Source organism: Pelobates fuscus, chromosome 12, assembly GCF_036172605.1.
Source record: "Pelobates fuscus isolate aPelFus1 chromosome 12, aPelFus1.pri, whole genome shotgun sequence".
Classification (NCBI taxonomy): Eukaryota; Metazoa; Chordata; class Amphibia; order Anura; family Pelobatidae; genus Pelobates; species Pelobates fuscus.
This window is the reverse complement of record NC_086328.1, coordinates 137,976,330-137,991,927: the sequence shown is the minus strand read 5'-3', so window position 1 is coordinate 137,991,927 and position 15,598 is coordinate 137,976,330. Positions and strand designations below refer to the sequence as shown.

The 15,598-nt window shown below is 42.7% G+C and overlaps 1 protein-coding gene across 1 annotated transcript in view; it reads right to left on the bottom strand.

Moving 5' to 3' along the window:
- Positions 1-7,535: 7,535 nt before the first annotated feature.
- TMEM258 (transmembrane protein 258) overlaps positions 7,536-15,598 on the bottom strand; it is a 455,842-nt gene continuing 447,779 nt past the window's right edge. Inside the window, exon 4 of the mRNA XM_063437767.1 lies at positions 7,536-7,550. The gene's annotated coding sequence lies outside the window, so the exon portion shown is untranslated. The remainder of the gene's footprint in view (positions 7,551-15,598) is intronic.

Sequence of the window (15,598 nt, the reverse complement as noted above, 5' to 3'; positions counted from 1 at the left end):
AGAGGAAAATTACAGCTAAACACAAACACCGCAGAAATGTAAAAACAGCCCTGGTCCTTAACGGTAAGAAAATATAAAAACAGTCTGGTCACTAAGGGGTTAAACCACAATGAATGTGTTTAGAAATCAGTCTGTGTAAATAAGGTGCATTGTTCTTGTTCTGAATTATATTTTAGTTTAAGATTGTAATCAGTAAATCACCTAAAATTTCTCAGAACTACCCCACCCAAAACAGCCCCGTCCCTGGCCACCCTGCCCTCACAGCCCTAAAATTAAAGTGTCCCTCTTTCTCCATTTGGAATGTTGGGAGGTATGTAGTAAAAATGAATGTTGAGAAATTCTGTTGTGTTCTGGGGATAGAGAGCATGTTAGTATCATAATTGGGAATTAAACTGACCTGAAATTGTGAGATGCATTCACTAAACCAGTTATTGTAGAGAATCAACACAGAGACTGTAAATTGTTACGGGCAATAGCTTGGGAATTAGAGAATTTTCCAATTCAGCGATTTGACCGAATATCTGCAATCCTTTTGTCATTTCCCAACAATTCCTGGTGGTGTTGAAAACCCTGTGTTGATCCGTTTTCCTCTGTCACCAAATATCCCCACGGTTACAATATATTTATCTATTGGATGTAACTCTGTATTACCCAGAGAATTCTATTTTCCACTCTACAAGTCAGAAACATTCTACAGCATATATTAAAGTAATAGAATATTACTTCCTTTCTTCCGCGCAAGCATAAATTAAGTAAGTGATTCATCGTTTCATTTTTGGTTGTATCATTTCCCTCTTGTTTCACGGGAAGAAGGGTTTCTAATCTTGGTTAGTACCAGTAACTGGTATTTTTAAAATGATGAGAAAAAGATGAGCGGTAGCCTAAGGCTACTTGTCTTTGCAAACAATAGATAAGCCGGTTTCCATAGAATAGGTTGTGACGCAGTAGTGTCACTAACAGACATGCACCTGTCACACAGGTACAGTGCGTGGCACAAACCATATGCTACTGAATTTAGCAGCTCTCATTTCTATCTCCAGTAGCCCCAGGAGCAAAGGACACATTTAACAAACTGCCACATGTGTTACTAGTAGTGACAGTTAGTTTAGGGGTCACAATACACCATAGAGTAGCTGTGGGTTCAAAGCTAAACATCGTAAGTAATGTTACCACACTGGATATCCTAAATAAATAAAAACACGCTAATCACTAAGACACGTTGAGAGGCATTGTATGCAAATCACTTCTCAAAGTATTCCAGTCACCTTAAAAAAATATGTATAATTAAAATTCTTGTTTTTTGTGATTAGGAAGTTAGATTACACAGAGTCAACACTTGACCTACACTTCCTGATTGGATGCTCGTTTTGATTTTTTAAGTCATTTCCAATTCTTTGCCATTCTTTTTAAAACTTGAGAACATAATGAGTTTGATGCCAGTCAACGTATAATGTATTATTAAAATTATCTTAACTCTGGGGAATTTTGAACAATAGGAGAAAGTGATTGAGGATTTGCTACTTGCAAAAATCGAATGTTAATGTGTTCAAGCTTTGATTAAAGGAACACTCCGTATACCAAAACTACAAGAAAGGGTCTGATAGTGCGGAAGTTCCCAGCCATGTTTGGAACAAGGTGCACTTTAACCCCTTAAGGACACATGACTAGTGATGTCCCGAACTGTTCGCCAGGAACCGTTCGCCGGCGAACATAGCTTGCTCGTGGCGAACTCGGCGGGCGAACATATGCGATGGTCGGTCCGCCCCCTATTCGTCATCATTGAGTAAACTTTGACTCTGTACCTCACAGTCAGCAGACACATTCCAGCCAATCAGCAGCAGACCCTCCCTCCCAGACCCTCCCACCTCCATGACGAATAGGGGGCGGACTGACCATCGCATATGTTCGCCCGGCGCGTTCGCCACGAACAAGCTATGTTCGCCGGCGAACGGTTCCTGGCGAACAGTTCGGGACATCACTACACATGACATGTGTGACATGTCATGATTCCCTTTTATTCCAGAAGTTTGGTCCTTAAGGGGTTAAAGGGAAAAGATTTCCAAAGCACAACTATATTTCATTTATTGTCATCAGTAATTTATGAATGTCACATTTTGCTGCATCCTTACCGTAGAGGTCTGCTTAAATCTGGCTAAACTCGTTTTAATTGTTTGCCAGATGCAAAGTGCATTTTAAGGCAGACATTAATTAAACACACACGCTTAAATACTGCAATTACTTTTCTTTTTTAATTCTTTATTTAAAGGTTGACAACCAGACATACCGTATTATGAGAATGACATAGCCACAAGAGCGCAGGCAATATTAAGTACAATCCATGGTATCTGTGTATAGCAGATATCTGGGGAGAATTCATTGATGTGGGAGGCTGGGCGATCTCAATGATTTTCCTGTACATTTTCTCATTTCCTTTGTGTCAGGTATCGCTGATTGTAATTTTTTTTAATTAATATTAAAAAAAACTCAAAAAGCGATAAAATATAAGCAGAGGAGTATAGCATGAAAACCATGTCATGGTACCATTGCAAAACTTTCATGTGAACCCCTGTAAGTCCCAAGTGTATGTTGTAGTTTGATACATCTCGATAGGCAGATGTGTGAGCTTTTAGAAAATCATTTTGGGGGGTTTAAGACAATGCATGGTGTGTTAGAGAACTTTGGTAGCTTGGAAACCTCAATGGTAACAAGGTACCAATCTTAGCGAGAAAACATAAAATCATCAATAATCAAAAGAAAGGAAAACAAAAGAGACTAAGTTGTTCCATGACACCAGCAGGATAGGATCAGCCCCTTTACATTTGGCAGTCAGTATAGAGAGAGCCGCCTCCATCTTAGCTCCCTGTCAATCATTGTTATAAGCTCCGCCCTTTACACTTGGCAGTCAGTATAGAGAGAGCCACCTCCATCTTAGCTCCCTGTCAATCATTGTTATAAGCTCCGCCCATTACACCTGGCAGTCAGTATAGAGAGAGCCACCTCCATCTTAGCTCCCTGTCAATCATTGTTATAAGCTCCGCCCATTACACCTGGCAGTCAGTATAGAGAGAGCCACCTCCATCTTAGCTCCCTGTCAGTCATTGTTATAAGCTCCGCCCATTACACCTGGCAGTCAGTATAGAGAGAGCCACCTCCATCTTAGCTCCCTGTCAATCATTGTTATAAGCTCCGCCCTTTACACCTGGCAGTCAGTATAGAGAGAGCCACCTCCATCTTAGCTCCCTGTCAGTCATTGTTATAAGCTCCGCCCTTTACACCTGGCAGTCAGTATAGAAAGAGCCTCCTCCATCTTAGCTCCCTGTCAGTCATTGTTATAAGCTCCGCCCTTTACACCTGGCAGTCAGTATAGAGAGAGCAGCCTCCATCTTAGCTCCCTGTCAATTATTGTTATAAGCTCCGCCCTTTACACCTGGCAGTCAGTATAGAGAGAGCCTCCTCCATCTTAGCTCCCTGTCAGTCATTGTTATAAGCTCCGCCCTTTACACCTGGCAGTCAGTATAGAGAGAGCCACCTCCATCTTAGCTCCCTGTCAATCATTGTTATAAGCTCCGCCCTTTACACCTGGCAGTCAGTATAGAGAGAGACACCTCCATCTTAGCTCCCTGTCAATCATTGTTATAAGCTCCGCCCTTTACACCTGGCAGTCAGTATAGAGAGAGCCGCCTCCATCTTAGCTCCCTGTCAGTCATTGTTATAAGCTCCGCCCTTTACACCTGGCAGTCAGTATAGAGCAAGCCACCTCCATCTTAGCTCCCTGTCAATCATTGTTATAAGCTCCGCCCTTTACACCTGGCAGTCAGTATAGAGAGAGCCACCTCCATCTTAGCTCCCTGTCAATCATTGTTATAAGCCCCGCCCATTACACCTGGCAGTCAGTATAGAGAGAGCCACCTCCATCTTAGCTCCCTGTCAGTCATTGTTATAAGCTCCGCCCATTACACCTGGCAGTCAGTATAGAGAGAGCCACCTCCATCTTAGCTCCCTGTCAATCATTGTTATAAGCCCCACCCTTTACACCTGGCAGTCAGTATAGAGAGAGCCGCCTCCATCTTAGCTCCCTGTCAGTCATTGTTATAAGCTCCACCCTTTACACCTGGCAGTCAGTATAGAGAGAGCCACCTCCATCTTAGCTCCCTGTCAGTCATTGTTATAAGCTCCGCCCTTTACACCTGGCAGTCAGTATAGAAAGAGCCTCCTCCATCTTAGCTCCCTGTCAGTCATTGTTATAAGCTCCGCCCTTTACACCTGGCAGTCAGTATAGAGAGAGCAGCCTCCATCTTAGCTCCCTGTCAATTATTGTTATAAGCTCCGCCCTTTACACCTGGCAGTCAGTATAGAGAGAGCCTCCTCCATCTTAGCTCCCTGTCAATCATTGTAATAAGCTCCGCCCTTTACACCTGGCAGTCAGTATAGAGAGAGCCACCTCCATCTTAGCTCCCTGTCAATCATTGTTATAAGCTCCGCCCTTTACACCTGGCAGTCAGTATAGAGAGAGCCACCTCCATCTTAGCTCCCTGTCAATCATTGTTATAAGCTCCGCCCTTTACACCTGGCAGTCAGTATAGAGAGAGCCGCCTCCATCTTAGCTCCCTGTCAGTCATTGTTATAAGCTCCGCCCTTTACACCTGGCAGTCAGTATAGAGCAAGCCACCTCCATCTTAGCTCCCTGTCAATCATTGTTATAAGCTCCGCCCTTTACACCTGGCAGTCAGTATAGAGAGAGCCACCTCCATCTTAGCTCCCTGTCAATCATTGTTATAAGCCCCGCCCATTACACCTGGCAGTCAGCATAGAGAGAGCCACCTCCATCTTAGCACCCTGTCAATCATTGTTATAAGCTCCGCCCTTTACACCTGGCAGTCAGCATAGAGAGAGCCGCCTCCATCTTAGCTCCCTGTCAATCATTGTTATAAGCTCCGCCCTTTACACCTGGCAGTCAGCATAGAGTGAGCCCCCTCCATCTTAGCTCCCTGTCAATCATTGTTATAAGCTCCGCCCTTCACACCTGGCAGTCAGCATAGAGAGAGCCACCTCCATCTTAGCTCCCTGTCAATCAATGTTATAAGCTCCGCCCTTTACACCTGGTAGGCAGTATAGAGAGAGCCACCTCCATCTTAGCTCCTTTCAATTGTTATAAGCTCCGCCCTTTACACCTGGCAGGCAGTATAGAGAGCAGACAGAGAGAAGGAGAAATGAAACAATGTTTCTATTTCTCCTCTTTATTTTCAATGTGTGACCTGGCTGTTTTTTGACAAGATTTATATATTATTTGTTCAATATTTAATATAAATTATAAAGAAAATTGAGCATCACATAGCAAAGGTTAATACAAGTTGATACAAGATTAATTTTGTTGTTTTATTTAAAGTGTAATTGCTAGACGTGTGATGCCAATTAGTAAAGCCTTTAATTAGTCATTGTAGGCACTATAACCACCAGAACCATAACCATTAAATTGGTTATTACGTCAGGAGTTCCATGGTACTGTCTATTCAGAGTTAAACATTTTTTAAATAGTTAATAGTGAATGAGAGACCCTGGATCCAATAGCTCCACCCCCACTGGAGGTGTGGCGAAGGCAGAGATTCCACACTTCCTTCTAGGCTAGCCGTACCAATTCGTACATCTCTTTACTTGCAGAGTTACTAGGCCGAGATACAGATGATTTACAACTGTAAAGGGAACCGTTTCAATGTGGCAGGAGACAGCTGTGCAATGAGAGCAGATCGAGGCCCTACATATTAAATAAATTAAAAGAAAAATATGTGGTCCCTTGCTAGTTCAAATAAAAATAATAAAGAGATGATTGGCGCGTGGCCTCTCCTCTTTCTATCCCATGGAGGTCAAGAGAAATATAAAAAGGGTGCCAGAGATCAGGAGATTTCAAACAATGTCAATGGTAAGCCTTAGGAGTTACTAGTCCTATATATATTTTAAGCACTCACTAAGCTTCTTTGTTCAATTTTTGACAACCCTGTTCACACACTGTAATCACTATGCCTACCTGATAAGCTCTATCATTTTAGAAATGCTAAAATAATAGTTTTCACCTTTACATTTCTATGAATTCGAAACCCCTTGTATTAACCCCTTAAATACACAACTTCAGAAATAAAAGGGAATCATGACAGATTATTTCTGTCATGTGTCCTTAAGGGGTTAAAGAAAAAATTCCAACTCAATTATTTATCTAGATCAATTACTTTGGCCTTAAATTTTCAGTTTCCTTGTGGGTTCCCAGAAACTCACATTTTCGAGAATAACTGTTTGTGTGTGGATTCTGGAACCTAAATAACTATGAAATAGATTAATTATGAACTAACAAACTAATTACAATGATGCACTATTGTGAATGTTAATGGGATTAGATGTTGACAGTTACTCAGTATGGTATTCACCAATTCACTAATATATGAATTATTGGGAATTCATTGTCAAACCAAAATGAATTTAAAAAAATATCGGGCAGGAAAAGTAAAATGAAAACATAGTTGGAAAATTGGATTAAGCTATACTGGACTAAAATGTAAAATTGACTAAATTCCTTTAAATTCACACAGTGAGTTACCCTAAATCAGTAAGTCGGTGTTTGTGCAGAATTAACAAGAGAACTGCAAATTGTAGGCCATAACAGAAGTATTAATAAAAATCTTCCAACTCTGCCATTTATTTAAGGCTGGCTATTTTAGCCAAACATTTCCATCTATCTGTCACTTTCCTAAAATTCCAAATTTAAGTAAATACTATACTTCATGTGTTCCAGCACAGAATGGGTTAAATCTCCTGCAGTTCATTGCTGACCTAAGGAAAACCGTTTAAACTGCAAATATTTATAAAATAAAAAGCAGTCTGTGAAATGTCAGAGAATGTTTGATCACGTTATCTTACTGTGGAATGAAAAGGAAACTATGTTTTCATTAGATATAGGCCCTTTATCGCTGATGTGATTGTGCTCTTTACATATGTCCACCGTGAATGGACGAATACAACGCGAGACATTCCATGACTTTAATTGTAACAGGCCCCGTGTTTTCCCATAGGCTGACACAATCTGTCTCTAGGATGGCAGAATCGTTACTAGTCGTATATTGTTACATTGCTCTAGTTGATTTGTTCCTCAGTCCCAAATCATTTCACTTCCCCCACAGTTGATATTTCCCCTCGTTTCTACCCAAGATCATTTCCCACTCGGCTCTGGCCACCAGATTGTCCTCTCTGCCTTCTCTCAGTTCTTATCCATATGGCTTCCATGCTATATGCTGACAGCTGGTTATCCCCCAAAATATTACTCAGATTAGCTCTCCGAAGCCGTATTTCCACATTTGAATGCCCCAAGCCACATCCCCTGATATATTAAACCAAGCCATATTCCCCCAGGTGATGGCCCCAGCTATAATCCCCAAAATCAGTATTCCCTGGTAGGCCATATTCCCCCAAATCATTGCTCCAAAGTTATATTTACTCCAAATCACCGCCCCAAGACATATTCCCCAGATTCATGGATCATTAGAACAAACAAACAAAAAATGTTTCTGTGTAAATCCACTTGTGTGTTTCTGTGTATGTATTGTGTAAATACATATATATGTGTGTATGTGATGTGTGTGAATGCAGTGAGCAGCATGTGTGTGAATTCTGTAGGTAGAGTTTGAGTCTATAGAACAGTATGTAAATGTTATGGGTAGTGTAAGGGGAGACCCTGTGTGCAGTGAAACGGGCACCAGGTCCAGCGATTAAGAGAGCCCGAGGGTGTGAGTGCCACATTGGAGTGTTTCACTGCCTGCCAATGACAAACTTCAATCCAGCACTGAGGATGTCAGAGTCACTGCCAATAAGCTGCCCATCACACAGTAACAGAAAGAGCGAGTCCCAGGATGGAACGTTATATCTTCAGACCTCTTGCCTGTCTAATCGGTAGCTCCATACTGAGGGAGGAGATGGTGTAACGGATCACCTGGCACCTCGACTGGGCACCTCCGTTGAAGGATGCTCCGAGCGCTTCCTGAGGACTCCAAGCACTCCAGCAAACACCATAGCCACCGTAGACTCCTTCAGGTAACAGAACAGGAACAAGCTCTTACAAGAGCTTAGTAGTGATATTCAAGAGAGTATGACTAGCATAGCAATCCCTTGTAGCAGATTCCCCCAATAACAGACGGCACTCCAAATTGAGGGTGAAGTAGAATTGTTTTTAAAGTGCCCAATCTCTCAGGGGCCATAGTCTCAAGGCACGAGGCTGGCAATCAGTCCCCTCCAAAAACCAGTGGCAAGGCCACTTTTGCCACAGATGGGAAGGCTGTGTTACCATGTGCTAGACAACAGGGACAGCACAGAGTTCCTCTCTCCTGAAAAATGTCAAGAGCTCATTTGAGCAGGGTCCTCTCCAACCTATCGTGCCTGTAAGTTTTTTGTAATTGTCCTATTTATAGTTAAATCCCGTCTCATAATATTGTAAAGCGCTACGGAATCTGTTGGCGCTATATAAATGGCAATAATAATAATAATAACAATAATAATAATAAAGAGAGGAAGAGAGGGTCAAATTATCAAACAATGAGTTCATGCGTGTGACTACTGCAAATCACTACTCATTGGCCTTCCACAAACCTGCATTGCCCATCTTCAGTCTATAATGAATGCTGTCAACAGGCTTGCCTTCCTGACTCACAGCTACTCCAAAACCTCACCCCTTCCCCAATCATTATGTTGGCTTCCTCTACCCTTCAAGTTCCAATTCAAATTGCTAACACTAAAAAGCCCTCAATAATTCCACTCCTCACTTAATTTCCTCTTTTCTCAATAAATACACCTCTTCTCGTTCCCTCGTCACTGCAAGTGACCTTCTCTGGTCATCTCACACCTCTGATACCCATCTCCAAGACTTCTCCAGGGCTGCACCATTTTTATGGAACTCCCTTTCATTCTCCATTACACTTTCACCCAGTCTCCATTCCTTCAAAAAAATCATTGAAAACACTTCTTCAGGAAAATCTATCCAGTAAACTGTTAATGTTCCCTCCCCGCACCCTGATTCCTCTCCTGGAACTGTCAAAAATATTTTTTTTCAAACTATAAAATAGTAAACACCCTCAACTCCCTCTTGTTCTGTGCGTCCAACTCGTCTGGTTACAAATATGTGTCTGTTTGTCCACTCATTGTGCAACGCGGTGGAATGTGTTGGCGCTATATAAATAATAATAATCTGCTCATTCCTGCGCCACTGACTCTTATCTGCAGAATATTTCAAAGACTCCCTCATTCCTAAGGAATTCCTGACCCCGTGCCCGTGTCCTCATTTAAGAAGCCACTAAGGGCTGTCTTTAAGCATACTAAATGACAGCCTACTATCCTAGGCCAGTAACCTAAATTACATCACTGGTGCTTTCTAAAGGGGGCGGCCACTTTTCGGATCTGCCCAAACCATAGGCAAGTTAGCCTGGCATGAATGGGTGCCAATCACTCAGGGGCTCTTCTCGCACTCTCTGCAAGCTCCTAGTGCCCTGAGAGTAGCTCAAGTACATCTAATGATGCGCCACACTTCCCTGGTGTCCAAAAAATGGAACTGAAATAGGGACAGTCCTGGCGAAATCGGGACTGTTTGGAGGCCTGCTCTCTAGATACCAGGCTACTGAATGCTACTTTTTCCTGTTAGCTGTTTACTTTCTTCGTGAGGCTTTTTGACTTTACACCTCAGCCAGCCAGACAGATTTATTTGTCTAGCAGGTGTGTACCTTACAGAAAATATTTGCAGGAATTCTTATCCAGCGGTACAATATACTTGTTAGTCATTCTTTCAGGGTCATTAAATAACCATTTGAGTGCCGTGCCAGAGAACAAAGCATTGGGTTCTATTCATTGTTCTTTGAATTATAGAGAATTGGCAAGGACATTGTAAATTATACGCCAAAATAACCATATAGGAAATATAATAGACAGACGCATTTTGTTCTAAAATAGCACTTTCTGGATCAATTAAAGGTTCAGTGAATAAATTCTAGCTAATTGCGCCCACTCTTATATTTTAATTCGAAAATTCCTCATGCCTTAAAACACGTTTTGACGTCTTCATGACCAGGGTTACACGCATCCAAATCTTCTCTAAATAACACTGTCCAGTTTAGTTCAATTATAAATTGCAATTTAATGAGAATCCAGCTGGGATGTTAAACCTCTGAAAAATGTAACAACTTAAGGACATCACCCACAGACTTTGCCAAATCACCACTACGATCAGCTGGTGCATTTATGATGCTAAAATTGCTACTTTAAAGGGACAATGTAGGCACCCAGACCACAACAGCTTATTGAAGTGGTCTGGGTGCTTAGTTCCTATTGCACGTGGTGCTGCAATGTTTATATTACAGCTCTAAGTCTGCCCTCTGTGGCTATCTATGAGACAGCCACTGGGGGCGCTTCCGGAATCGAAACAGACTTTTGGTCCGTTATCTGAGGCTGGACGTCCACACGCTGTGCATGAGGACATCCAGCGTCAGATTTTCCCCCATAGGAAAGCATTGATTCAATGCTTTGCTTTTATATGGGGAGGTCTAATGCACAAGCAGCATTTGCCGCTGTGATGGACCGCCTGGCACTCCGACTCCCTTACACAAACAATATAATCCCTCCTCTGTGCTTGGGAGATAATTGAATCAGGAATTGTACTAATCTAACCCAATTATCTCCAAGCACAGAAAAACATACTATTTTATGAAACCCCAAAAAGTACCTTAAAACATATAAAACCTTATAAAGTTACATCCCCTGATAGCCCCGATCTGGGTGAACAACATATCCAAAAATCACCCAGATCGGTTCAGGGGTTCAGGAATTTCCTGGAAGCCATAATTTTGACCGACCATGTCCAAAACAGATCCAGGGAAATCAGTGCTAACAGTCAGTCAAGTTCGGTAGTCTTTTACAAGTTTCCCTGCAGAGCCTATAGTCTGTGGGCAGGAGGCTGGCAAGCAGGCCCCTCCAAGTAGAAGTGGTGAGGTTACTTTCGCCACAGCCGCGTATTCGCATTCAACACCATTCGTCGTGGGACGGAGGAGGGAATGGAGCTTCGACCCAGTACGGAGGGACATCGGCGCTGGGATAAGGTAAGTAAATAAAGGGATTTTAAATCAATCTTTCTTTTATTATGGCATTTGAGTCACAAGGTACAAAATAAGGAGAGGAGTTATTGCAAGGTAATACAAAATATAGGTATCAGTGTGATTTGGAGCATACTCCCAAGAAAGACTGCCACATTTTTATAATAAATAAATGTAATAACACGAGCTAGATTTGACGCACAATAATATTTAAAGATTATTTAAACTGCACTTATCATAATAAAAATATGGGAAATGAAACATGCTAAGTGTTAAACAAGCTAGTAGGATTAGACATGCTGGTAGACTGAGTAAGTGGTTAGTAGACTATGCACGAGTTTACCCGCTAAAGTCATAGTACGTCAAGATAGATTTTCATGAGACAGACATGGTAAATGAAACATGCTAAACAAAAGGTACATTCTAGTAAACAACGCGTGTGGTAGCATTCTAAAACCGACTGCAGATCTATACAGAAGTTAGTCAAGCGTAGGCTCAATAGTCAAAGTAGGTTAAGACACGAGTAGGCCCACATAGTGGTGCTTAGAACCACCTGATTGGCACGTGCACCAATTAGTGCATTGTGACTCCTATCCAAGGTTACTAAACGAGCATAGTTACATTGACAGTAAAAATAAGTCTCACGTTGTAGCCTAGGCGTTATGGTCACTGGCAGCAGGTGCTATTAGTAGAGTGATTATGGTGTCATGCCTGTAGACTGCACAGTGAGCCTGTAACCCAGCATATCAAGCCCGGATTGTGTATGTCAGCATCCCAGCCATTGGAAAGCAGCCCCATTCATGCAATACTGATTAAGTAAAATAGTGGGACTCGAGTGTTGTAATGGGGATGGAGTGCTAAGTAGGCTGCGTCTTATGGTTATACAATATACATGCTAGGATAGCAATGAGTCAGAGTCAGCCTGAGTGGAGTAAGTTGCCATTTAGAACTGGGGTAAAGTTCTCCTTGGGTGGCACACTGGACCCTGTCCTCCGACCATGCTGTCAGCTGATCCCCGTGCTTGGCAGGCTGGAAGAAGATGCCTGAAGATTTCGGAGAGTGATGGTGATGGCAAGCTGTGGGCAGAAAGAGTCCTCTCCCCAGCCCCAGGCCTGGTATGAGGTCAGCATTCATTTCCCGTAGACCTTCGCGGGATCAGGTCTCTCCCTGTATGAGTGCCACGGAAAGGCCCTGATCTTCCTCCGGCACCTGCGGCGGGCGGCCCTCTGGCGATGCGGGTAATGCCACGGAGGGGGACTCCGGACGACCCTTAGCCCCGGTGGGCATTTAACACATGAAATGTGGGCTGGGCAAAGTGCTACGCCCAAGACAGGCCCGTTCCACCTCACGGCCTCAGGTCACTCCACCTTCCTCCCTTGAGTAGGAGGTAGTTGAGCAATAGAGCACTGCTCCAGCTTCTCACAGCTTTGTAGTAGTAGAGGAATCGGTAGAGTCAGGAATACAGCTTTGTAGTAGGAGAGGAATTGGTAGTGTCAGGAATACAGCTTTGTAGTAGTAGAGGAATTGGTAGTGTCAGGAATACAGCTTTGTAGTTGTAGAGGAATTGATAGTGTCAGGAATACAGCTTTGTAGTAGTAGAGGAATTGGTAGTGTCAGGAATACAGCTTTGTAGTAGTAGAGGAATCGGAAGTGGCAGGAATACAGCTTTGTAGTAGTAGAGGAATCGGTAGTGTCAGGAATACAGCTTTGTAGTAGTAGAGGAATCGTAGTGGAAGGAATACAGCTTTGTAGAAGGAGAGGAATCGGCAGTGTCAGGAATAGGTAGTGTCAGGAATACAGCTTTGTAGTAGTAGAGGAATTGATAGTGTCGGGAATACAGCTTTGTAGTAGTAGAGGAATCGGTAGTGTCAGGAATACAGCTTTGTAGTAGTAGAGGAATCGGTAGTGGCAGGAATACAGCTTTGTAGTAGGAGAGGAATTGGTATTGGCAGGAATACAGCTTTGTAATAGTAGAGGAATCGGTAGTGGCAGGAATACAGCTTTGTAGTAGGAGAGGAATCGGTAGTGCCAGGAATACAGCTTTGTAGTAGTAGAGGAATTGGTAGTGTCAGGAATACAGCTTTGTAGTAGGAGAGGAATCGGTAGTGTCAGGAATACAGCTTTGTAGTAGGAGAGGAATCGGTAGTGTCAGGAATACAGCTTTGTAGTAGGAGAGGAATCGGTAGTGTCAGGAATACAGCTTTGTAGTAGTAGAGGAATCGGTAGTGTCAGGAATACAGCTTTGTAGTAGTAGAGGAATCGGTAGTGGCAGGAATACAGCTTTGTAGTAGTAGAGGAATTGGTATTGGCAGGAATACCGCTTTGTAGTAGGAGAGGAATCGGTAGTGTCAAGAATACAGCTTTGTAGTAGTAGAGGAATCGGTAGTGTCAGGAATACAGCTTTGTAGTAGGTGAGGAATTGGTAGTGTCAGGAATACAGCTTTGTAGTAGTAGAGGAATCGGTAGTGCCAGGAATACAGCTTTGTAGTAGTAGAGGAATCGGTAGTGTCAGGAATACAGCTTTGTAGTAGTAGAGGAATCGGTAGTGGCAGGAATACAGCTTTGTAGTAGTAGAGGAATTGGTATTGGCAGGAATACAGCTTTGTAGTAGGAGAGGAATCGGTAGTGTCAGGAATACAGCTTTGTAGTAGTAGAGGAATCGGTAGTGCCAGGAATACAGCTTTGTAGTAGTAGAGGGATCGGTAGTGTCAGGAATACAGCTTTGTAGTAGTAGAGGAATCGGTAGTGGCAGGAATACAGCTTTGTAGTAGTAGAGGAATTGGTATTGGCAGGAATACAGCTTTGTAGTAGGAGAGGAATCGGTAGTGTCAGGAATACAGCTTTGTAGTAGGAGAGGAATCGGTAGTGCCAGGAATACAGCTTTGTAGTAGGAGAGGAATCGGTAGTGTCAGGAATACAGCTTTGTAGTAGGAGAGGAATCGGTAGTGTCAGGAATACAGCTTTGTAGTAGTAGAGTAATCGGTAGTGGCAGGAATACAGCTTTGTAGTAGTAGAGTAATCGGTAGTGTCAGGAATACAGCTTTGTAGTAGGAGAGGAATCGGTAGTGTCAGGAATACAGCTTTGTAGTAGGAGAGGAATCGGTAGTGTCAGGAATACAGCTTTGTAGTAGGAGAGGAATCGGTAGTGTCAGGAATACAGCTTTGTAGTAGGAGAGGAATCGGTAGTGTCAGGAATACAGCTTTGTAGTAGGAGAGGAATCGGTAGTGTCAGGAATACAGCTTTGTAGTAGGAGAGGAATCGGTAGTGGCAGGAATACAGCTTTGTAGTAGGAGAGGAATTGGTAGTGTCAGGAATACAGCTTTGTAGTAGGAGAGGAATCGGTAGTGTCAGGAATACAGCTTTGTATTAGGAGAGGAATTGGTAGTGTCAGGAATACAGCTTTGTAGTAGTAGAGGAATCGGTAGTGTCAGGAATACAGCTTTGTAGTAGGAGAGGAATTGGTAGTGTCAGGAATACAACTTTGTAGTAGTAGAGGAATCGGTAGTGTCAGGAATACAGCTTTGTAGTAGTAGAGGAATCGGTAGTGTCAGGAATACAGCTTTGTAGTAGGAGAGGAATTGGTAGTGTCAGGAATACAGCTTTGTAGTAGTAGTGTAATCGGTAGTGTCAGGAATACAGCTTTGTAGTAGGAGAGGAATCGGTAGTGTCAGGAATACAGCTTTGTAGTAGTAGAGGAATCGGTAGTGTCAGGAATACAGCTTTGTAGTAGGAGAGGAATTGGTAGTGTCAGGAATACAGCTTTGTAGTAGGAGGAATACAGCTTTGTAGTAGGAGAGGAATTGGTAGTGTCAGGAATACAGCTTTGTAGTAGTAGAGGAATCGGTAGTGTCAGGAATACAGCTTTGTAGTAGGAGAGGAATCGGTAGTGTCAGGAATATAGCTTTGTAGTAGGAGAGGAATCGGTAGTGTCAGGAATACAGCTTTGTAGTAGGAGAGGAATTGGTAGTGTTGTATTCCTGACATTACAGTATCACTTTAAATAAAATCTCATCACAACATTTAACTATTTAACAATCACACTCTGCAAAGCGATATTAAATATTTATGTAGCAAGTTTACTTTAAAATTAAGTAAACAGGAGTGGACTAGAATGTCCTAATTGGGAGAGTTAACACAAAATATGGGAAAGGGGAGCCTTTAATAGTCCTAAAGAGAAGGTAGCACTTATGCGCTAACGTAGTTAAGATTTATTTCATTTTCTATTTTTAACTCAGGAAGGGAGAGAGGTTCGGGTAGGCACTAGTGGTTGGCTGGCAAGCAGTGCCGAGGTTTTAAAGGGACAGGCCTACTCTTAGAGTTTCGGTTTGGGGCTGCAATGGGAATTATTTTGGGGTATTAGACTCCTTTCTCTTATCCTTTATATCCTTCACTTCTAACTGTACCTGATTTGTGTCCAATCCCTGGGACAGGGCACAGTATAGGCTTAGACGTTACTAGTAGCTACGTTTTTAATTACCTAGCTGGA